At 44.3% G+C, this 25580-nt stretch overlaps 1 protein-coding gene across 1 annotated transcript in view; it reads left to right on the forward strand.

Annotated features, from left to right (window-relative positions):
• The first annotated feature begins 1764 nt into the window (after positions 1-1764).
• PC (pyruvate carboxylase) overlaps positions 1765-25580 on the forward strand; it is a 417282-nt gene continuing 393466 nt past the window's right edge. Inside the window, exon 1 of the mRNA XM_075837394.1 lies at positions 1765-1835. The gene's annotated coding sequence lies outside the window, so the exon portion shown is untranslated. The remainder of the gene's footprint in view (positions 1836-25580) is intronic.

Raw genomic sequence — 25580 nt, forward strand, 5'->3', positions numbered from 1 at the left:
CCAGGACCTACACCAGCCTATTCTTAGGATTGGTGGGGCCCTAGTGGTTGGACCCCCACTATTCATACTCTCTAAAGTTTCTTTTTAGGAACAGTTGGTCACAACTTCCCCCTATTGCTGTTCTTAGTTGTATATTTTTAGCCCTATAGGTAATTTTTTTTTAAATTGTAATACAGGATTCATGTTAGTTCTTTGCCACGCTGCACATTATGTTGGGTTTAACCCGTTAGTGACCGGCCCATAGTCTTTTTACGTCGGTCACTAACGGGCCTTATTCCGATGCCATAAACTTTTTACGTCGCGGCATCGGAATAAGTAAACAGAGCAGGGAGCTGTCAAATCTCCCTGCTCTCAGCTGCCAGAGGCAGCTGAGGGCTGGGGGCGTCCCTGCTCTGCCGGGTGAGATCGATATTAGTATCGATTTCACCCGTTTAACCCCTCAGATGCGGTGCTCAATAGCGAGCACCGCATCTGAGTGCTTTTGGAGAGAGGGAGGGAGCTCCCTCTCTCTCGCACCGACATCCGGCGATACGATCGCCGAGTGTCTGTGTCTCCCATGGCAGCCGGGGGCCTAATAAAGGCCCCCAGGTCTGCCTGGAGCGACTGCCTGCTAGATCATGCCGGAGGCATGACCTAGCAGATGCCTGTCCATTTTAAACGGACAGGCATAATACACTGCAATACAAAAGTATTGCAGTGTATTATGATAGCGATCGGAGCATCGCATAGTGAAGTCCCCTAGTGGGACTAGTAAAAAAGTAAAAAAAAAAGTTAAATAAAGTTAATTAAAAAAAAATGTGAAAAAAAAATTAAAAACCCACTTTTTCCCCTTGCAAACTGCTTTACTATTAAAAAAACAAAATAAAGTAAAAAAGTTACACATATTTGGTATCACCGCGTCCGTAACGACCCCGACTATAAAGCTATTACATTACTTAACCCGCATGGTGAACGCCGTAAAAAATTTAATAAAAAACGATGGAAAAATTGCTGTTTTCTGTGAATCCTGACTTTAAAAAAATGTGATTAAAAAGTGATCAAAAAGTCGCATCTACTCCAAACTGGTACCAATAAAAACTACAAGTCTTCCCGCAAAAAAAAGCCCACATACAACTGCATCGGCGAAAAAATAAAAACGTTACGGCTCTTCAAATATGGAGACACAAAAACAAATAATTTTGAAAAAAAAGCGTTTTTACTGTGTAAAAGTAGTAAAACATACAAACACTATACAAATTTGGTATCGTTGCAATCAAAACAACCCGCTGAATAAAGTTATTGTGTTATTTATACCACACGTAAACGGCGTAGATTTAGGACGCAAAAAAGAGTGGCGAAATTTCAGATTTTTTTCTATCCCCCCCAAAAAAAAGTTAATAAAAGTTAATCAATAAATAATATGTACCTCAAAATGGTGCTATTAAAAAGTACAACTTGTCCCGCAAAAAACAAGACCTTATACAGCTATGTCGACGCAAAAATAAAAGAGTTATAGCTCTTGGAATGCGACGATGGAAAAACGTAAAAAATAGCTTGGTCATTAAGGTCTAAAATAGGCTGGTCATTAAGGGGTTAAAAGAGTATGCAGTGAATCTTGTATCATTGAGTAAATGATCACACAGGGATATATGGCAATTACTTTCTCTAGTGCCACACCCCTTGTGAGAAAAGCCTAGTAGTTCCATTCTCAAAAGTGTTTGTTTCCCTGGGGCACAAAGTACAAATACTTATCTCACATGTAGTAGAACTCGTTGTTTGACTCCATGTGTATAAAGTCAGCACTCGGCACAATTTTAGTTGAATGCTGATTAGACTACAGAGAAGGACAGCTCAGGGTAAGTATCTGCTAGATTTATTTGTGCATGTAAGTTTCTTACTCTCATCCCTTCACTATATTCTATATTAGATAAGTACTTGAGTTGCTTTAGTAGATAATAGTTGTAGTTGTTGTATTGCCTTGTGTTTAATAAAAAACACATTTATAGACAAAATCAGATGCTTTTCATCCAGCTTCAAAGTCAGGAGATAGTTGCCTGGCAAAGCCTAAATTCTTGCCCCTTAGTTCATCTCTGCTTGTTTTGCACAGGAGTGAAATCCTTATCATTTTTTTCCCTGAAGATTATTGTATTTTTTCAATAAAATTCAGATATTTGTCATCTTTTGACCAAAATGTGAAACACTTAAAATTAAAGTTCGTTGCTGTATATTTGTAATTTCAAAATGGATCTGGTTCTGACAGCAGAAAGCTGCTGATGTGCAAGTACTGTAGATGCCACATGCCAGCCGGAACAGCTGAGTTACTGTTCATGCCAGCCAACTACATGTAGAAAAGAAATGATCATTGGCTGATTGCTTCTCTCTTTATGCCACATACAAGCTCAGAAACTTAGGCATGACAGGGTGTACTGAGACCTATAATGCATATCTTGTGAGTGCAGACTGCATTCCTGGTGCTCAGCCTCATTTTTTTTTATTTTTTTACTGTGTGAGGTGGAAGGGTCTGTATTAATACTTTGAGTTTTTTTGCAGCCTTTTCTCTTTTGGAAATCCTTTAAAAAAACAAACAAAAAAAAACGAATTACACATTTATAACAATAACAAAATTGCATTACATTTGCTTTGAAGTTGCTCTGTTAAAGAATATGTACACCTTTGTAAGCATTTTTTTATTAAAGAGACTCTGTCACCACATTATAAGTGCCCTGTCTCCTACATAAGGAGATCGGCGCTGTAATGTAGGTGACAGTAATTCTTTTTATTTAAAAAAACGATATTTTTTCACAAAGTTAGGAGCGACTTAAGTTTATGCTAATGAGCTTTCTTAATGCCCAAGTGGGCATACTTTTACTTTCGACCAAGTGGGCGTTGTACTGAGGAGTGCATGACGCTGACCAATCGGAATCATGCACTCCTCTCCATTCATTTACACTGCACTAGCGATATAGATATATCGCTATGTGCAGCCTCATACACAAGCCCTAACATTACTACAGTGTCCTGATAATGAATACACATGATCATCCAGCCTGGACGTCATGTGTACTCAGAATCCTGACACTTCTGACTCTTTTTTGTGAGATTCCAGCAACGGATACGAAATCTCGCGAGATCTCGGAGCTAAACGAGATTTGGTTTCACTTGCCGGAATCTCACAAAAAAAGATTCAGAAGTGTCAGGATTCTGAGTACACATGACGTCCAGGCTGAATGGTCATGTGTATTCATTATCAGGACACTGTAGTAATGTTAGGGCTTGTGTATGAGGCTGCACATAGTGATATATCTATATCGCTAGTGCAGTGTAAATGAATGGAGAGGAGTGCATGATGCTGATTGGTCAGCGTCATGCACTCCTCTGTACAACGCCCACTTGGTCGAAAGTAAAAGTACGCCCACTTGGGCATTAAGAAAGCTCATTAGCATAAACTTAAATCGCTCCTAACGTTGTGAAAAAAGATCGGTTTTTTAAATAAAAAGCATTACTGTCACCTACATTACAGCGCCGGTCTCCTTATGTAGGAGATAGGACACTTATAATGTGGTGACAGAGTCTCTTTAAATGAATGTATTTAGTGTTTTTTTTCAACTTTTAAAATCACTTTTATTAAAAAAAAATACTTTTTAAAATACAGCTAGTATGTATACTATATACATAGAAGGTGCATGGTTCTGTCTAAGCAGATTCTGTTAGTTAACCTGAATTGACGGCTTGGCTGAAATGGGGTCCTGCATGTCTCTGACACACAGGATCCAGCTAATATCGATCACATCTAATTTTAAAACTCCAAAACACTAAATACATTGATTTAATTTAAAAAAAATTGCTAACAAAGGTGTACATAGCCTTTTAAGGCTCTGTTCACACTTGCATTATTTCTATTCCGTCAGGTTTCAGTTGCTCTTTGACAGCCAGAATAGTGTAATACGCTGCCGTATTTTATCCAGTAAGCAAAAAAAAAAACAGACGCCAACGGAAACCTGATGGACCCATGAGTATGTCAATGGGGAAACATGGATTGAGATGTATCATAACAGGTCCAGACAAAGCATAACTGATCATATTCATCATGGATCCAGTAAAAACAGAAACTAAGACATCAGTGTGAACAGAGAGTGAGGCAACCAGACATAAAACTGTAGTCTGAGATTGGAATAAACTCTTCATAGAAAACCTACCTAAACAATCATGATAAAGTTCATGTAAATTGTACTTTACTGGAGATATGTGTGTGTACAAGGCACAAACATTGTCATTGTACATGTAACTTGCTAAATAACCGCGTAAATACTGTAATTAGCGCTTGTCTTTGTTAGCTATTTCATTCTTCAAGACAGGAGAAGACATAGTCCTTCCATTTACCCTTATTCCATTCATGAAACAGGACACATTTAGTGGCAGATAAGGCCCTGTTCAAACAGAGTTTTTTGCAGGCAGAAAAAAATCTGCTTCAGATTTCCTTCAGTAGTTTTTCACTCGCAGCCATTGAAGCTAATGCAAGGACCGTGGGCAAAAAACGCTGAGAAAAACGCTCAGAAACGAGCGCCACAGAAACCGTGGCAAGAAAGTACATGCCGCTTTTTTTTCCTGCGAGCGGCCAAAAGCCGCCCTGGAAAAAAACCACCTCTGCCTCCCACAATGAGGGATGATTTCCCCCGGTTTGTGGCGCTAATTCCGATGTGTTTTCCGTGTCAAAATCAGCACCAAAAAACTATGTGAACTGACCCTGAAGTTGGTTTGTTTAGGCAGCCACCAAAAAACATGACATTTATAGGGACATTTAAATGGAATAGACATTGGGTTGATGTCATAGCTTTAAATTGGACAAGAAATTAGTTTGCATTATCCTCTCCTGATTTGTCAGCACTGATGTCAAGTCCATCCCCTGTAAAATGTTTGTGCACTTTGGAATCAAGTGTATCAAGATTATTTGTGTATGACTTGCAGCACTTGTATCCTTTAAAGAGGCTCTGTCACCAGATTTTGCAACCCCTATCTCCTATTGCAGCAGATCGGCGCTGCAATGTAGATTACAGTAACGTTTTTATTTTTAAAAAACGAGCATTTTTGGCCACGTTATGACCATTTTTGTATTTATGCAAATGAGGCTTGCAAAAGTCCAAGTGGGCGTGTTTAAAGTAAAAGTCCAAGTGGGCGTGTATTATGTGCGTACATCGGGGCGTTTTTACTTCTTTTACTAGCTGGGCGTTCTGACGAGAAGTATCATCCACTTCTCTTCAGAACGCCCAGTTTCTGGCAGTGCAGACACAGCCGTGTTCTCGAGGGATCACGCTGTGTCGTCACTCACAGGTCCTGCATCGTGTCGGACGAGCGAGGACACATCGGCACCAGAGGCTACAGTTGATTCTGCAGCAGCATCGGCGTTTGCAGGTAAGTCGATGTAGCTACTTACCTGCAAACGCTGATGCTGCTGCAGAATCAACTGTAGCCTCTGGTGCCGATGTGGCCGACACGATGCAGGACCTGGGACAGGAAGTGAGTGACGTCACAGCGTGATCTCTCGAGAACTCGGCTGTGTCTGCACTGCCAGAAGCTGGGCGTTCTGAAGAGAAGTGGATGATACTTCTCGTCAGAACGCCCAGCTAGTAAAAGAAGTAAAAACGCCCCGATGTACGCACATAATACACATAATACACGCCCACTTGGACTTTTACTTTAAACACGCCCACAAGTACAACTGGGCGTGTTTAAAGTTAAAGTACAACTGGGCGTGTATTGTGTTCGTTACATCGGGGCGTTTTTTACTTCTTTTACTAGCTGGGCGTTGTGTATAGAAGTATCAGCCACTTCTCTTCACAACGCCCAGCTTCTGGCAGTGCACAGACACAGCGTGTTCTCGAGAGATCACGCTGTGACGTCACTCACTTCCTGCCCCAGGTCCTGCATCGTGTCGGACGAGCGATGACACATCGGCACTAGAGGCTACAGTTAATTCTGCAGCAGCATCGGCGTTCGCAGGTAAGTAGCTACATCGACTTACCTGCAAACGCCGATGCTGCTGCAGAATCAAATGTAGCCTCTGGTGCCGATGTGTCCTCGCTCGTCCGACACGATGCAGGACCTGGGGTAGGAAGTGAGTGACGTCACAGCGTGATCTCTCGAGAACTCGCGGTGTCTGCACTGCCAGAAGCTGGGCGTTGTGAAGAGAAGTGGATGATACTTCTACACACAACGCCCAGCTAGTAAAAGAAGTAAAAAACGCCCAGATGTAACGAACACAATACACGCCCAGTTGGACTTTAACTTTAAATACGCCCAGTTGTACTTTAGAAAGCCTCATTTACATAACTATAAAAATGGTCATAACTTGGCCAAAAAATGCTTGTTTTTAAAAAATAAAAACGTTACTGTAATCTACATTGCAGCGCCTATCTGCTGCAATAGGAGATAGGGGTTGCAAAATCTGGTGACAGAGCCTCTTTAACTACAGCAAGCACATACAGTTAACATTTTCTTACAAAGAATCTGACCTGAAAATTAGGCAGCTGGAATTCATGGTTATAAATCCCATTAAAAATACAGAATCCTTTTTTCTATGTCAGCTTCTATTTTTCAGCAGCCTCTATGTCTAATGTAACTGCGACAGAATGAAAGCTAATAAACCACTCAGTTGCTCAGAAAACATAAATGACAGTTGACGACAATAAGGGAGCAATATTTTATAAGATGTATATTATTTTTGCAAAACTGTGTTCTTATTTCTCTTAGAGTACACTCGTCCACATCTTACTAAGACTGTCATTTTTTACACCAATCTAAATAAAGGAGGCAGTTAGAGTCATTTGCACCAAAGTTATTAAAATTCGTATGCTCTTAATAAATTTGGAGCATTTTTTATGGTCTGACAGTGAGAAAATTAAATCTATGCCTGCTATGAGCTGGTGTGGATTTGTGCCAAAAATTGCTCTATTTCCCCCTATTCCACATAATAAATGTCACCTAAGCTACGCCTCTTTCTTTTGTTGCTCTCCAAATTTGGCAACTGCGGAGAAAATGTGCAAATTTTACAGCTAATATGTCACATGTTATCATTTGTGACTTTATATTATTATAACGAGATTACTGATTGTGGAATGTGGGTAGAAACTGGAGTACAGGAGCAGGGGCGTAACTAGGAAAGACTGGGCCCCATAGCAAACTTTTGACTGGGGCCCCCCCTCCCCTGGGTGTCACACAACCCCCCCCCCCCCTTGTAGATAGTGCCTTTTTTACAGCCCCCCATGTAGATAACGCCATACAGCCCCCCCTCTGTAGATAGCGCCATACAGCCCCCTGCAGATAACGCCATACAGCCCCCCTGCAGAGAACACCATACAGCCCCCCCCTGTAGAGAACACCATACAGCCCCCCCTGTAGAGAACACCATACAGCTCCCCCTGTAGGGAACGCCATACAGCCCCCCCCCTGTAGAGAACGCCATACAGCCCCCCCCCTGTAGGGAACGCCATACAGCTCCCCCCCTGTAGAGAATGCCATACAGTCACCCCCCCCTGTAGGGAACGCCATACAACGTTCCCCCCTGTAGGGAACGCCATACAGCGTCCCCCCTCCCAAAAAAATGCGACCTACAGTGTGCCGTACAAGATACATGTATCCCCTATCCACAGGATCTCCACAGGATAGGGGATACATGTGTGATCGCTGGCAGCGATAGGGAGAACGGGGGACTGAAAGTCCCCTGAACTTCTCCATCACAAACCTCTGACTTCCGGCGTCTGCGCAGCTCAATAAAAATGAAAGGAGCGCTGGTCACACAAGCGCACAAGCACGACCGCCGCTCCATTCATTTCTACGGAGCTGCCGACACAGACCCCGGAAGTCCGAGGTTTGTGATGGAGAACTTCAGGGGACTTTCAGTCCCCCGTTCTCCTTATCACTGCCAGCGATCACACAGGTATCCCCTGTCCTGTGGATATCCTGTGGAGAGGGGATACATGTATTTTGTTCTATTTTGCGCCTTCAGGACCAGACACCGTTTAGCCATTTTTAGCACATGTTAGTTAAATGGCTATAACTTTTTTATTTGTTGGGCTAATGACGTGATTTTTGCGACGTCTTTTCCGTAGACAATGCAGGTTTCATTTTTTATCGTTTTTATACACACCTTTTTTGCTATAAAAATAAGCTTTTTTACATTTCAGCAATTTTTTTTTTGGTAATAACATAGTTTTACCCTAAAATAGACCTTTTATTTGTGATCGCCATTGTCTACCGTAAATTTTTATATATTACATGTCTATATTAGGGTAATTGGGTCAGCGCTAGCATTACAACAATGATTGGCGGGGGGGGGGAACGTTTTTTTTTGGGGTGGGTATTTTATGTGTATTTATTATTTACATTTTTTTTGCACTTTACTTTATTATTTTTTTATTACTATGGTCTGTCCCTCAAAGGTCAAAGAAGACCTTTGGGGAACTTTATATATTTTTTTTCTTTCTTTCACACCATGTCTTTCCACTGTAATTGGAGCTGCACAGCAACCCCAGTTACAGGGGAAATCAGCCCTCTCATAGTGACGATTGTCACTAACTGGGCTGTGCTGGGTCTAGTTAGACCCAGCAGCAGCCTGCCACTAACGGCACTCGGCGATCATGTGACCAGTCATATGATCACCGGGAGGAATAGAGACAGCGCCGCTGCTGCTGTCTCTATTCCTATACACAGCGTTCATTGAACGCTGTGTACAAGTGATCGGAGAAGACAGAAGCAGCGAAAGCTGCTTCTATCCTCTCCTCAGGGTCCCCGGCAGTCACTGACTGCCGGAGACCCGACATTCAGCTGCCCGATCGCGCGGGCAGCAAGTTAAAACCCGAGCCGTAGAAAGTCTATGGCTCGGGTTTTAAGGACCCTGACCGCTGGCCGTAAAAATTCAGCCAGCGGTCGGGAACCAGTTAATGGCAGAGCGGGGAGATACCTCCCTGCTCTGCCGTAGTGTTCAGTGGCGTCCCGCTGTAGCAGCCATAGCGGCTGCTAGCGGAGCCTCCGGCCATGGTGGGGGCCCGTGCCGGCGGGCGACACGGGCCCCCTCATGCCGCGGGCCCCGTAGCAGCCGCTACTGCTGCTACGGCGGTAGTTACGCCACTGTACAGGAGGAAAGCCACATAAACACCAACAGAACAAGCAAACTCCAAGCGTGTATTATCCCTGGTCAGTTTTATACGTAGAACCACAGTGCTGCGAGGCAACCGTGCTAACTAGTGAATCACCGATATTAATGGATTCCAGCATTTTTACCAGGGTCTGCTGACAGCCTACTCAATATGTCAGACTGCAAGACACCCTCAGTTGGGGCAAATAGATAGACTAAGTTAGTTCTGTGCTTCTGACATTGTTTTACATGCCGTGGGTTTTTATTGTTGCCAGCTGTCACCTGGGGAGTTGCCCATTGGACAATGGGGTGTTGTCAGGGCCGCCATCAGGAATTTCAGGGCCCCCTACAGCTAAATTTTTTGGGCCCCCCTACCGTGGCACCGCCTGTTAACGGTACTCCGTCCAGCACTATATCATGGTACCCAGGGCGGCCATCAGGGGGGGTATTAGGGGTACTGATGTGAGAGGCCCGGCCAAACCTAATTGAAAGGGGGGCCCGGCAAACTGCCGCGACTTGCCTTTGGTAGAAAAAAACCAGGCCCCTGCAATGGGGCCCGTTTTTTTCACCAAAAGAATGTTGTGAGCTGCGGGCCCCCCTTTCAATTAGGTTTGGCCGGGCCTCTCACATCAGCACCCATAATACCCCCCCTGATGGCGGCCCTGGGTAGCATGGGGGTCGTCATGGGGCCGTCAAACACCGCCGCCCGTGCGACCGATCGCGCGCACCCGCAAACTCCTGCGCATGGGCACCCGCGACCGCCTGGAACCGCGCACCGAATTTTGAGGCAGATATTGACCTGCCCACACTATCTTGCCGCGTTTTTTGCCCGCGGCGATTGATGACAGCAGACAAAAAAACGCAGGGAAAAATGCATTTTCTGCCTCCCATTGATTTCGATGGGAGGTCAGAGGCAGAACCGCGGCAAGAAAGGACGTGCTGCTTTTTCTTTTTTCCGCGACTGGCTCCCATTGATTTCAGATTAAATCAATGGGAGGCGGTTTTGGAAGTTTTTTGGTGCTGATTCTGACGCAGTGTCCGAGTCAATATCAAGGCCCAAAAACTCTGTGAACTGGGCCTTATTGTTAGGGCTTATTCAGACGAACGTGTAATACGTCCGTGCAACGCGCGTGATTTTCACACGGACCTATGTTACTCTATGGGGCCATGCAGACTGTCAGTGATTTTCACGCAGCGTGTGTCCGTGTGTCCGCTGCGTAAAACTCACGACATGTCCTATATTTGTGCATTGTTCGCGCATCACGCACCCATTGAAGTCAATGGGTGGGTGAAAATCACGCCCAGCACTTCCGCAGCAGTATAAACTATGAATGAAAACAGAAAAGCACCACGTGCTACAAACATACAAACAGAGTGTCATAATGATGGCGCGAAAATCACGCAGCCGCGCATCATACGCTGCTGACACACGGAGCTGTTATGGACCTTTTGCATGCGCAAAACGCCATGTTTTTGCGCGCGCAAATAGCACGCGCTCGTGTGAATCCGGCCTTAGGGTAGGAACACACTAGGCATGAACACTGCGGATTTTATGCAACACATTTTATTGTGGAAAATCCGCAGCGTATCACAGTCGCAGCAGAGTGGATGAGATATGAACAAATCTCATCCACACTCTGCAAAAAAAATTGACCTGCAGTGTGGCTTTTGGCTTTTTAAGCCGCAGCATGTCAATGTATTCTGTGGAATCGCCGCTCCTCTGTTGTGGAAATGCTGCGGTTCTGCCGCAAAAATCACACATGAGAAAAAATAAAAAGGCACTTTTTTAAATTTATAAAAAAGTTTAGACTTGCCCCGGCCGTAGTCCTGGTGACGCGATCCTCTAGTCTTAGCGCAGCTCAGCCTTCTGTCATGACGTTTCATCCCATGTGACTGCTGCAGCGGTCACATGGTCTACAGCGTCATCCCAGGAGGCGGGGCTACGTTCAGAAGAGAGAGATGCGTCACCAGGACTACGGCCGGGGGAAGTCTAAACTTTTTTTTCCCTGCAGGATTCCCGCAGCGGACATGCCTCACGAAACCTGCACCACTACTTGGTGCGGTTTTGCTTGCAGAATTCCCTGCGGCTACCGGGGTGGATAAGCTGTGTAGTTTTACTCAGCATATCCGCCTAGTGTGTCCCTTATGATGTCGCTCCTGGAGCTGCTGCCGGTCTCTAAATAGGCAGTTGGTCCAGTAGAATTTGGAATTATTTTTTTTTGTGAACCAGCTTAAAAAAATACAAAACTTTTGTGTTAGGGCCTGTTCACATCACTGTTCGCTTCCGCTCCGGGGTTCCATCTGAGGTTTCCGTCGGGTGAACCCCGCAACGGAAAGTGAAAGTGACAGCACAGCTTCCGTCACAATTAGCGCAGTCGACTGCACTATTGATTCCGTCCGAAAACCAGCCGGAATGGTGACGAACGGAAACCATTAGCGATGTTTCCGTCACCATTGAGATCAATGGTGACTGAAACGGAAGCTGTGCTATCACTTTCACTTTCCGTTGCGGTGTTCACCCGACAGAAACCTCAGATGGAACCCCGGAGCGGAAGCGAACGGTGATGTGAACAGGCCCTAACACAAAAGTTTTGTATTTTTTTAAGCTGGTTCACAAAAAAAAATAATTCCAAATTCTACTGGACCAACTGCCTATTTAGAGACCGGCAGCAGCTCCAGGAGCTGCGCTAAGAATAGAAGATCGCGTCACCAGGACTACGGCCGGGGTAAGTATAAACTTTTTTATCAATTTAAAAAAGTGCCTTTTTTTTTTCTCTTTTGTGATTTTTGCGGCAGAACCGCAACATTTCCGCACCAGACGAGTGGCGATTCTGCAGCATAAATTGACATGCTGCGGCCTAAAAAGCCACACTGCAGGTCAATTTTTTTTGCAGCGTGTGGATGAGATTTGTTCAAATCTCATCCACTCTGCTGTGACTGTAATACGCTGCGGATTTTCCACAATAAAATGTGTTGCATAAAATCCGCAGTGTTCATGCCTAGTGTGTTCCTACCCTAAGGCCGGATTTACACAAGCGTGTGATTTTTGCGTGCGCAAAAAACGTGGCGTTTTGCGCATGCAAAAGGTCCATAACAGCTCCGTGTGTCAGCAGCGTATGATGCGTGGCTGCGTGATTTTCGCGCAGCCGCCATCATTATGACTCTCTGTTTGGATGTTTGTAGCACGTGGTGCTTTTCTGTTTTCATTCATAGTTTATACTGCTGGGAAGTGCTGGGCGTGACTTTCACGCACCCATTGACTTCAGTGGGTGCGTGATGCGCGAACAATGCACAAATATTGGACATGTCGTGAGTTTTACGCAGCGGACACACGGACACACGCTGCGTGAAAATCACTGACAGTCTGCACGGCCCCATAGAGTAACATAGGTCTGTGCGAGGCGCGTGAAAATCACACACGTTGCACGGACGTATTACACGTTCGTCTGAATAAGCCCTAACAATAAGGCCCAGTTCACAGAGTTTTTGGGCCTTGATATTGACTCGGACGCTGCGTCAGAATCAGCACCAAAAAACTTCCAAAACCGCCTCCCATTGATTTAATCTGAAATCAATGGGAGCCAGTCGCGGAAAAAAGAAAAAGCAGCACGTCCTTTCTTGCCGCGGTTCCGCCTCTGACCTCCCATCGAAATCAATGGGAGGCAGAAAATGCATTTTTCGCTGCGTTTTTTGTCTGCTGTCCTCAATCGCCGAGGGCAAAAAACGCAGCAAAAAACGCGGCAAGATAGTGTGGGCAGGTCAAAATCTGCCTCAAAATTCTTTAAGGAATTTTGAGGCAGATTTTTTTGGCCTGCAAAAATACTCTGTGTGAACAGGGCCATACATAAACAGCACTTTCAGACACTTTACTCACTGTGTCAGAAGAGCTGCTCCCACTCCAGTCCTCGTCAGGCGATGTCTTCGGTCCAGATGTCGTCCTTCACCTCCAGGCTCCAGAAAATTGCGGGGATCGAAGAACTCCTGCCGTCGCGCAAGAACTGGACTCCTCCCCCTCTCCTTACGCAGCTACGCTCTGGAGGAGGAGAAGAAGGAGGAGGCGGAGGCGGAGTCGGACGAGGAGGCGCTGGACGAGGAGGCCGAGGAGGAGGACGAGGAGGCGGAGGAGGAGGACGAGGAGTCGGAGGCGGGCCAGCAGGTAATTAGACTGTGCGCCGCTGTTCTTCCCAGTTGATTGGTCGCTGTACTTTTGGTGCGTGCGCACCGCATCCCTCTCGGCGGCGGGCACGAGCGGGTTGCTTTCCAGCCTTCCCCAGGTCGTTCGCGCGTGAGCGCGCGTTTGCGGTAACGAGCGCGCCGCCGCGCGCTTGCGGTCGTTCGCGCGCGCGGTCGCGCGCGGTGTTTCGCGGCAGTGTTAGATGAGAGGGGGGCCCGCAGCTCACAGCGGTGTTTGATGAGAGGGGGGCCCGCAGCTCACGACATTGCTTTGGTGAAAAGAACAGGCCCCATTGCAGGGGCCTGTTTTTTTCTAACAAAGGCAAGTCGCGGCAGTTGCCGGGCCCCCCTTTCAATTAAGTTTGGCCGGGCCCCCTACAGTAGTACCCCTAATACCCCCCTGATGGCGGCCCTGGGTGTTGTACACATATATATATTTTTGATTAAAAAACCCGTTAGTGACCGCCAATACGCCTTTTCACGGCGGCCACTAACGGGCTTTATTCTGATGCATACGCCTTTTCACTGTGCTGCATCAGAATAAAGCAGTGCTGGGAGCAGTTGAAACTCTTTGCTCTCAGCTACCAGAGGTAGCTGAGAACCGGGGACAGCGCTGCTCGAGCGGGTGGATCGAAATCCGTCCATTTAACCCCTTAGATGCGGCGCTCAATAGCCATCTAAGTGGTTTTGGAGGGAGGGGGCTCCCTCACTCACCCCACCGACACCCTGCAATGTCGCCAGAGGCATGGCCTAACAGGTGCCTTTCAGTTTTATACTGACAGGTAGTAAGTAATACACAGCAATACAGAAGTATTGCAGTATATTATAAAAGGGATCAAATAATCCAAGTGGAACTAAAATAAAAAGTAAAAAAAAAGTTTAATAAGGTTTAAAGTAAATAAATAAAAATCCCAAATAAAAAATTAAAAAAATGTCTAAGAGGTGAACTTATAAACATGTATAAGTATATGTGTGGTCAATACAGAGAACTAGCACATGATCTGTTCCTTCCAAGGACTCTACAAAGGACCAGAGGAGATCCATTGTGTGTGGAAGAAAGACGTTTCAGACATCAATATAGAAAAGTGTTCTTTACAGTTAGAGCGGTCAAGGAGATGGAATGCCCTACCCCTAGAGGTAGTGATAGCAGATACTATGTCAGCATTTAACCCCTTCCCGAAATTTGACGTATCCATACGCCAAAGTCGGGTAGGGGAAGTATGGAACGGGTTCACGGAGTGAACCCACTCCATATGATGCGGGTGTCGGCTGTATGCTACAGTTGACACTTCAGAGTAACGAGCGGGATCGCGCTCGAGCGCGATCCCGCTAGTTTAACTCATTAAATCCCGCGGTCAATAGCGACCGCGGCATTTAAATCGTTAGAAAGAGGGGAGTGACTTACTCTAACAGCTCATCGCGCCCCACCGCAATGCAATCGCTGGGTGGCGATGGTTATGCTATGGCTGCCTGGGGGCCTAAAGAAGGCCAACACGTCCGCCATCTTTGTTCTCCTATTAAGCCCTGCCTGTCAGAATCATGATATACTGCAATACATTAGTATTGCAGTATATTGTGCAAGCGATCTAACGATCGTTGGTCGAAGTCGCCTAGGGGGACTAATAAAAAATGTAAAAATTTGTAAAATAAAGTTGTTTTTTTAATGTAAATAAAAATAAAATATTAAAAGTTTAAAAAAAAAACCTTTTCCCATTTTCCCCCTAGAGCATAGTAAAAAAATAATTAAAATAAACATAATTGGTATCGCCGCATCCGTAAAAGTCTGAACTATTACAATATATCATTATTTAACCCGCAAGGTGTACGCCCTAAAAAAAAATACCTCATCTCCCCGAAAAAATGAAATAAAGTGATCAAAACGTTGCATGTATCGTTAAAAACTGCAGCTTATCCCGCAAAAAATAAGCCCTCATACCACTTAATCGACGGAAAAATAAAAAAGTTATAGCTCTCAGAATTTGGCGACACAAAATTAATTTTATTTTTTACACTTAGGGTATGTTCACACGACAGCGTCCGTAACGGCTGAAATTACGGGGATGTTTTCAAGAGGAAACATCCCCGTAATTTCAGCCGTAACGGCATGTGCAGGCGCTTGAACGCCGCGTCCATTACGGACGTAATTGGCGCTGCTTTTCATTGGAGTCAATGAATAACTGCTCCAATTACGCCCCAAGAAGTGACAGGTCACTTCTTTGACGCGGGCGTCTATTTGCGCGCCGTCATTTGACAGCGGCGCGTAAATATACGCCTCGTGTGAACAGACAAACGTCTGCCCATTGCTTTCAATGGGCAGATGTTTGTCAACGCTATTGAGGCGCATTTTTCAGACCTAATTCGGGGCAAAAACGCCCGAATTACGTCCGTAATTAGTGTGTGTGAACATACCCTAACACTTATTTTTTCCACTGCAAATGTTGGTGCAGATTTGGGGCAATTACGCAACGAATCTGCACCAACATTTGCATATTTGACAGGTAATTCAGACGTTGCAGATATCACAGCGGACTTGCCACAGATTTCAGCTTTTGCATTGCAAAGGCTGAAATACGCAGTGAAATTCCGCTTCTCCGCAAAACAGACAGTGCATGCTGCGGACAGAATATTCCGCACCGCAGCCTATGGTCCGCAGAGGAGTTTTCCACAACATCTGCACGAAGATAACTAAAAATGTGTGGAAACCAATGGACAAACTGTCTGCTAAGGATTCCCGCTGCGGACTGTCCGCAGCGGAATTCCACAGCAATTCCGCCATGTCTGAATATTCCCTTAGGTTTTTACTTGTAAAAGCAGTAAAATATAGAAAAAACTATATATATTTGGTATCGCCGTAATCATATTGACCCACAGAATAAAGTTAACATGTTGTGTTAATTGCACAGTGAATTCCGTAAAAACGGCGCGCAAAAAACAATGGAGGAATCGCTGTTTTTTTTCATTTTCTACCCGACAAATATTTTTTGCCTGTTTCCTAGTACATTATATGGCACAATAAATGGTGCTACGAAAAACTACAACTCATCCCGCAAAAATCAAGCCCTCATAGGACTATATCGATGGAAAAATAAAAAAGTTATGGCTTTTGGAAGGTGGGGAGGAAGAAACGAAAATGAAAGTCTGAAAAATGGCTGCGGTGGGAAGGGGTTAAAAAAAAGGCTAGATGCTTATTTATTTATGAATGGCATTGGGGGTTACAGTTAATCAAGCAATGAATGATGGGTAATTTATTCAGAAAGGTTGAACTTGATGGACCTGTGTCTTTTTTCAAACTATGTAACTATGAGACACAAAAACAAATAATTTTGAAAAAAATGTGTTTTTACTGTGTAAAAGTAGTAAAACATTAAAAAATTATATAAATTTGGTATTGTCGCAATCGTAAATTGCTGTTTTTTTCTTTTCACCCCCAAAAAAGTTAATAAAATGTAATCAATAAACTATATGTACCCCCAAAGTGGTGCTATTCAAAAATACTACTTGTCCTGCATACAAACAAGTCGTTATACAGCTATGTCGAGGTAAAAAGAAAAAAATTATAGCTCTTTTAATGCGACAATGGAAAAACATAAAAAATAGCTTGGTCATTAAGGGGTTAAGTCGGAACGTAGCCCTGACGCAGAGGTGAACGAAGCCTTACTGCATGCAATATATAGGCAGGAGGACACGATAAGGACGTTTACATCAATAAACCTGTTTAAACAAGGTGGAAAACACCAGTAAAAAACGTAATATGTCTTTTCAGATTGATGTTAACCATTTTTTACTGGTGTTTTCCACCTTGTTTAATCAGGTTTATTGATGTAAACATCCTTATCGTGTCCTCCTGCCTATATATTGCATGCAGTAAGGCTTCGTTCACATCTGCGTCAGGGCTACGTTCCGACGGAGCTTTCCGTCAGAACGGAGCCCTGACTGACACAAACGGAAACCATTGATTTTAATGGTGACGGATCCGGTGCCAATGGTTTCCGTTTGTCTCCGTTGTGCAAGGGTTCCATCGTTTTGATGGAATCAATAACGTAGTCGACTTATGGTTTCCGTTTGTGTCAGTCAGGGTCCCGTTCTGACGGAAAACTCAGAATGAATGTCAGAACGGGACCCTGGCGCAGGTGTGAATGAAGCCTTATTTTCATTGCTCAGTTTTAGTAGTTTGTACTTGAAAACACTATTAATGTTTGATTCAAAGTCCCTGAATGTGACATTTGTATCTGATACCAAGTTTAAACTTTGGCCCAAATAAGTGTCATCTGTGTCTGTAATTGTTTAAATGTTTGCCACTTTTTAACTTTAAAAATATAGTATGAACCTACCTGTGTGGATATGGAGTTGTTTACTCTGCCTACTGGAGGAAAGGACAGACCAGTTCAAATTCTATAAGTAAGGAAGGCTCTGTTCTAACTTTGTATTGTAAGGGTCAATGCGTATTACGTGCGGTTTTGCCGAGCATATTCGCGTGCGTCAAAACCGCAGCGTAATACAGTACCAGCATAATCAATGAGATTCCAAGTAATCTCATGTCCACGCTGCAGTATTTTTCTGGACGTAAATTGACCCGCAGTGCGTATTTTCGAAACCGCAGCATGTAAATTTATCTTGCCATTCCGCTTGTGAATTCTATCTCTGTAGTTCTTCAGAAATACGCAGCATGAAAAAGCCATGATTTATGCAGTAAAACGTAAAAACCCTGCGAAAAATGCATAAAAAAAAACGCACCTTCGGGTGCGTTTTTTCCTGCAAATTTCTTGCGGTTTCCGGCGGTTTTGCTGCATATTTTCCGCAGCAAAATACGCAACGTGTGCATGTAGCCAAATGGGTGTTTGTGTACAGATGGCACTTACATAATCTGCTGTATGTGCAGGCCCACAAATAAACTCTGAGTACAGCAGAAAAGCTAATGACATTTTCTGGGTCTGTTGTTGTCTTTTGTTTTTTTTGGTGGGGGGCAAGCTGGTAAGCTGATAAGTTTTTAAAGGGCACAACATGAGAGTGGGCTCTGAGTCAGCGGATGGGAACAAGCATTGGCTGATGGGTGACACACTAAATTAGGTCTTATTCACACGAACGTGTCCGTTTTGCACGCGTAAAAAATGCAGCGTTTTTCTTGCGTTGCTGTTCTGTGTACAGTGCGTGTCTGCATTTTTTACGCGCGTATGTCACCCTTATGTCAGACGTTTTTTACGTATGCAAAATAAACTGCAGGAGTTTTTTTTATTTTCCTTATCATTTCTTTAGGAACTGTTGCGTGAAAAACATATGGCACACGGATGTGCGTCCAAGTGCTGTCCGTGATTTTCACGCACCCATTGACTTCAATAGGTGCATGATGCGCAAAAAACGCACCGGTATAGGAAATGCAGTGCGTTTCACGCAGCGGACACACGCTGCGTGAAAAACACTCAATGTCTGAATGGCCCCATTGAATTGCTAAGGTACGTGTGACGTCCGGTGTTTTAACGCGCGTCGCACAGACCTATATTAGTCAATGGGGCCGTTCAGACTGTCAGTGATTTTCACGCAGCGTATGTCCTCTGCGTAAAACTCACGACATGTCCTATATTTGCCCATTTTTCGCGCATCACGCACCCATTGAAGTCAATGGGTGCGTGAAAACCGCGCACGGCACACGGACGCACTTCCGGGTGCCGCGCGTGATGCGCGCTACAGTAGTCAAAACTATGAATGAAAACAGAAAAGCACCACGTGCTTTTCTGTTTACGAACATAAAAACAGAGTGTCATAATGATGGTGGCTGCGCGGAAATCACGCAGCCACGCAAAACGCACACGCTCGTGTGAATCCGTCCTCAGTGTTACATATTCCTGCAGATGTGAGGCTGAAAATATACTCATTTTCTATTATGATACAGGAAAATGTCAAATATAGGGACGGTATAATGTATGGCTGTGAATTATTTTTTTTCGCCTTTCGGGTGGACGGTGTGACAAAGCGGCCCTCTCATATTTCTAACAGCTTAGATGCCTCAGTTAATGTTGACTGCACCATCTAAGTGGTTAAACAGCCGAGATCAGAGTTATCTCTGATATCGGACCATTAGTGGAGGTTGTCAGCTGTACTACACATGTGTGCACCCGTCATTACGGCAGCGTTGCTAAGCGACGTCAGTAAATAGTCACTGTCCAGGGAGCTGAAAGAGTTAACTGATCGGCAGTAACTCTTTCAGCACCCTGGACAGTGACTACCGATCAGTATAAACCTGTAAAAAATAAAAATAAAAGACGTTCATACTTACCGAGAACTTCCTGCTTCCTCCAGTCCGGTCTCCCGCCCGTTGCTTTGGTGACGCGTCCCTCTCGACATCCGGCCCGACGTCCTGGATGACGTTTCAGGCCATGTGACCGCTGCAGCCAATCACAGGTCAATCACAGGCTGCAGCGGTCACATGGACTGCCGCGTCATCCAGGGATGTCGGGCTGGATGTGAAGAGAGGGACGCGTCACCAAGACAACGGCCGGGTAAGTATGAATTTCTTACTTTTATTACAGAAAGGGCTGTCCCTTCTCTCTATCCTGCACTGATAGAGAGAAGGGGCTGCCGATTAGTGCAGTGCTATTTTGCCGCAAAAAACGTGCCTGTAAATACGGGTGGAATACGGGTGACATCGGACCCATATTTACGGGCACGGGTTCGTAAATACTGGTGCAAAACGGGTCGAATACGTGTGACACCGGACCCGTATTTACGGGTGGGAAAAAATACGGTCGTGTGCATGAGGCCTTTAGGAGTGAAAGAGCAAATGCGCATGTGAGGCCTATTTTGGTGATTTTCGCAGCATTGGCCCACAATTGCAGGGCTCTGAGGTCAAATAGTAAAATAAACCCCCAAGTAGTGACCTCTATTTTGGAAACTGCACACCTCAAGGCATTTTTTTAAGGGGTGTAGTGAGCATTTTGACCCCACAGGTTTTGTTTTAATTAGAAATGAATGCTCAGCGGATGGTGCAAAGTGAAAATTTCAATTTTCGCCTGATAAGCCATTATAGTGCACAATATGTTGTGCCCAGTTTTTGCCCTGAAGACAATTACTTCTGTTAAGCAGGTTCTCCCGGCTATGGCAATGCCGTATATATACTGCTTCTTGGGCACACTGTACAGTTCAGTAGAGAAGGAGTACCATTTGGCTTTTGGAGCGCAGATTTTGCTTAGTAGTTTTGTTTGGGCTTATACTGGTATTTCAGTTTATAATGTGGGGGCATATGTAAGCTGTGCAGAGTACATCAGGATATATGTAAGCTGTGCAGAGTCCATCAGGGTATATGTAAACTGTGCAGAGTACATCAGGGCATAATAAGAGGGTATAATAATGCGGTAAAAAATAATCCGCAGATTCTGACAATGTTTTTTAATTCTTTTATTTTTACGGCGTTCACCGTGCGCTATATATTCATATTTACTTTATTCTGTGGGTCGATACGATTACGGCAATACCATATGTATATAGTGTTTTTATGTTTTGCAGCCTTTGCATAATAAAATCACTTTTAAATTTATTTTTTGTGTCCCCATATTCTGAAAGCAATAACATTTTTATTTTTCCATCAAAAAGCTGTGGGAGGTCTTGATTATTGCGGGATGGGCTGTCGTTTTTAATGGTACAATTTTGGGGTACATGCAACATTTTTTATCACTTTTCATTCTGTTTTGGGTGGGGTGGGGACCAAAAACAGCGATTCTGGAATTGTTTTTTATTTTATTTTTTTACGGTGTTCACCGTGCGGGTAAAATAATGTGAGATTTTTATAGTACGGGTCATTACGGAATGCGGAGATAGCAAATATGTGTACTTTTTAAAATTTTTTAATTTTTTTCCTATAGAGTCTTATTATGGGGAAAAAAGCGGTTATTGTTTTTTTAACTTGAAGCTTTTTCTTTTTTTACTTTTATTAACTTTTTGCCCCACTAGCGGATTGAAGGCATGAAGCCCTGATCGCTATTCTAATACACTGCACTACCTACATAACACTTCACTAACATCAAGCCCATTAGTCTTCGCCTCCAGGCGGGGCCTAATAGGCTTCCATACTAGGCAGACCAGGCGGCCATTGCTAGGCCTCCGGTTACCATAGCAACCATCGGCAGCCCGCCACTGCGTTGCAGCGGTGCCGACAGGCTAGATCGCATGCAGTGATCACTTTTGATCGCTGCATCTAAGGGATCAGCTGGATCGAAGGCTATCTCGGGTCCTGGCCGTTACAACAGGGTGTCAGCTTTAATATAAAGCTGACACTCAGTGGTTATGGCGCTTGCTCAGCCTATGAGCCAGCTCCATCACATACAGTTAGGTGGGAAAGCGGTAACACACTAGCACCCACAACATTATTGTAAGTGATTTTGCGGGAAGGGGGTTAAAATAAAGGAACCAACCTAATCTGGGCTGTCCCTTCTACAGGGTTCCATAGCAGATGCACGGTCTGCCCTTATGGTAAGCAAGGTCCAAAAACAGTGGCCCTTCCCATCCTGATAATATTAGCCTGCTGCTGTGTTGTATCTGGCCGGTTATGAAAAATGGGTGGTTGGGGACACCATGTGGTTTTTTTCCAATTATTTATTTAAAAATAAAAAAATGACGTGGGTCCCCCCCCCCCCTATTTTTCGTAATCCGCCAGATACAATACAGAAGATGCAGCCTAGCATTACCAGGGTGGGAAGGGCCACTGTTTCTGGCCTATCCCAGCCTAATAATACTGGCCTGCAGTCGCCCCAGTACCCGACCAGCTCCTCTGGTAGCGGTGGGTACCGGGGTAAAAATGGGGGTGTTAGTCTCTGCACCGGCTAACACTAAGCTCCGCCTTAGTAATGCATGCTATCAATCAGCCAGTGGCAATTACTAAAGTGGTACTAATAAAGTTTAAAAAGAAATACAAAGACATAGAAAAAATATGTTATTGAAATAAAAAAAAAACACACAAGTCTCAATCATTTTATTGAGTCTAAAAAAAGCCGTCATCGAAGTAGTCCATCAACCGAACCTGTAAAAAAACACAAACAAAAAACCCTATTAGTCACACATGTGGTAGGCTTAGATACATGCCCCATGTGTGATACTGTCTGTTAGACCATGTATCTTAGCCTACTACAAGGTAGGCTTAGATACAGGGCCCCAGCAGACAGTAATCATATACTGTATAAGATTACTGTCTGCTGGGTCCCTGTATCTAAGCCTACTATGTGGTAGGCTTAGATACAGGGCCCATCAGATAGGATTACACATGGGCCATGTATCAAAGCCCATCATCTGGTAGGCTTAGATACAGGGCCCAGCAGACAGGATCACACCATGTGTTATCCTGTCTGATGGGCCCTGTATCTAAGCTTACCACATGTTGGGCTTAGATACAGAACCCCAGCAGACAGTAATCTTATACAGTATAATATGTGGTAGGCTTAGATACAGGGCCCATCAGACTGCATCATACATGGCCATGTATCTAAGCCTACCATATGGTAGGCTTAGATACATGGTCCATGTGTGATACTGTCTGTTAGACTCTGTATCTAAGATTACCACAAGGTAGGCTTACATACAGGACCCCAGCAGACAGTAATGTTACACTTACCCACCTCTTCGGCTCCAGGTGCAGCGGATGTCCTGACACCATCCCGTGTCATGACGTCATGCGTAGTGCACAGCATCATGACGCGTGAAGATGTCAAAACTTCCGCTGCGCTTGGGAAGGAGGAGGTTAAGTATAGTGTCATTACTATAGTAACAGGGGCCTGTGTATTTTATTACATCGGCCCCAGTTACTATAGTAACCTTTTATAGACGTGCCTTCGGGGCCTGGTTGCAATTGCGATTGCTGCGACCCTTATAGCTGCACCACTGAATGTGGCAGTCGCCCGGGAATCCGGGGCATCGGGCCAAAGATACGTGGCTTGGGTCCCGAAGGCCTGGTGCTAGCGACGCCCCTGCTCAGGACAGGACAATAAAACAGAGACTGAAATGTGATGCTTTTTTTCCTGCAATTCTCTAATAGCAGCTGGTCACGGGGGATCACTGCCGGGAAACCCCATAATCAGCATTTACTATGGGGACTCTCAGTTTGAGCCAGGGTTGTCCAAACTGAAAATCCCCTTAATCTAATTATACTTTTTATATACTATTATATTAAACTATTATTTATGTCTGCTCTTTGTAACACAAGCTTATAGGGCCATTTTTAGGGAAGTAACACTGAGCCCAACATCAGTCTAAGGGTATGATTACACGGGTCACATATGCTGTAGAAAAGTCTGCAGCGTACCCGACAAAAACACGAAAGGAAATTCGTCAGAAAATCCAGATTATAGTTGGCCCAATTGACCGCTGGGGAAAACATCCGCCAGAAAAAAAATATAGAATTAGGCTTACAGGTAATTCGGTTTCTAAGAAACCCTCCATGACCGCACCACAGGAGGATAGGGCTCCACCTCTAATTGGGACAGGAAACGACACAAGAGGTTAAATAGCCACTCCCCGACTCCCTCCTCAGCGCATTTCAAATTACCATATGGCATAGTGATTCAACATATTCATTCCTTTATATTCATATTGATCACTTTATATATATATATATATATATATATATATATATATAATACGAGGGAAACTCAGGGTGCTGTCATTGAGGGTTTTTTAGAAACCAAATTGCCGGCAAGTCTAAGGATATGTTCATACGGGCTATCTTCAGTGGTTTTTCGGGCCATAAACGTCCCGAAAAACGGCTGAAAAATCGGAAACAGAATGCCTACAAACATCGGGTCATCGATTAATGGGAAATACGGCAGTGCATGTCACTTCTTGAGCCGTTTTTCATTGACTCTAGAGAACAACAGCTCCAAAAACAGCCGTAAAAAAAGCCGCAAAAAATGCTACTTAAATTAAAAAACGGCTGAAAATCAGGAGCTATTTTCGCTTGAAAACAGCTCCATATTTTCAGACGTTTTTTGTTAAAGGGAATGTGTTGCTAGAAAAAAATGTATTTTTTTTTTAGTTAAACAATTAGTGTATAGGTGATTAAACATTGTTTTTTTCACGAGTCAGGAAATATTATAAATTAGATTCTAATTTATAATATTTCCCAGTGCTGGTCACTAGATGGAGCAATTCCCAAAATTGCAGCATTGCATGTGGTAAAGCAACCACATTGCTTTATGCTGCAAAATTTGGGAAAACTCACTCGCTCTAGTGAGCTCTCTCAGAATCCCCCCCTCCTTTATCCTGGCTAGTGCCGGGAGAAACAAGGGGATTGAACGGTCAAACCTCCTACACTGTGTGTCGCCATTTTTTGAGCTAACACACAGTGTAGTAGGTTTACATACAGTAGTAAACACAAACTAAAACACGAACATACACAGAAATCACTTACCTGCTCCAGCCGCCGCCGCTCCCTCCGGTCGGTCCGCTCCGTCTGCTACCACAGCTCCAAGTGCACAAGTCCGGAAGCCGCGACCGGAAGTAGTAATCTTACTGTCCGGCCGCGACTTCCGGTCTACAGGAAAATGGCGCCGGACGGCGCACAGTTCAACTTGGACTGTGTGGGAGCGGCGCATGCGCCGTTCCCACACAGACGGCGTACACCATAGTGGATGTAACGGGCCCAGTTCGAATTCACTATGGGTCTGTAGCTGCCGTATTCCATGTCTGTATGTGTCGTTAATCGACACATACAGAAATGGAAAAAAAAATGGCAGCCCCCATAGGGAAGAAAAAGTTAAAAAATAAAAAAAAGTAAAACACAAACACACAAATAAATATAAAAGTTTTTAACAAAGCACTAAAATCAAACCGATGTAAAAAAAATTTTTTCGTGACACTGTTCCTTTAAGCATGTGAGCATACCCTAATTCTATTTTCTCACTTACCCTCCATGCAAGCACCACAGAAGAGTTAACAAATGAAAACTATTAGGGGAGGGGGGGGTGATAGTGGCATGAAGAACTTTCCTGCCAAAGGAAAGACCCCCAACCTAAGCCAAATTAAGTCTGTAGTGGTTAATGAATTTATGGACAGAAGACCAAGTAGCTGCTTTGCAGATCTGATCTTGGATACCATCTCCTCTTTCAGCACATGATACCGACATTGCTCTGGTGGTGTGAGCTTTAAGATTTTCTGGGGGATTAAGCAAATTTCAATGATGGCTTTCTTAATCCAGTTTTCTATGGTAGTTTTGGAAGCTTTTTTTGCCTTTAATTAATCCCCAGCACTGGACAAAGTGATTCTCATCTGTCCTCCAAGAATTTGTCAATTCTAAGTATTTTAGTACAGTTCTACGTACATC

The sequence above is a fragment of the Rhinoderma darwinii genome, chromosome 9, assembly GCF_050947455.1.
Source record: "Rhinoderma darwinii isolate aRhiDar2 chromosome 9, aRhiDar2.hap1, whole genome shotgun sequence".
Taxonomy (NCBI): Eukaryota; Metazoa; Chordata; class Amphibia; order Anura; family Rhinodermatidae; genus Rhinoderma; species Rhinoderma darwinii.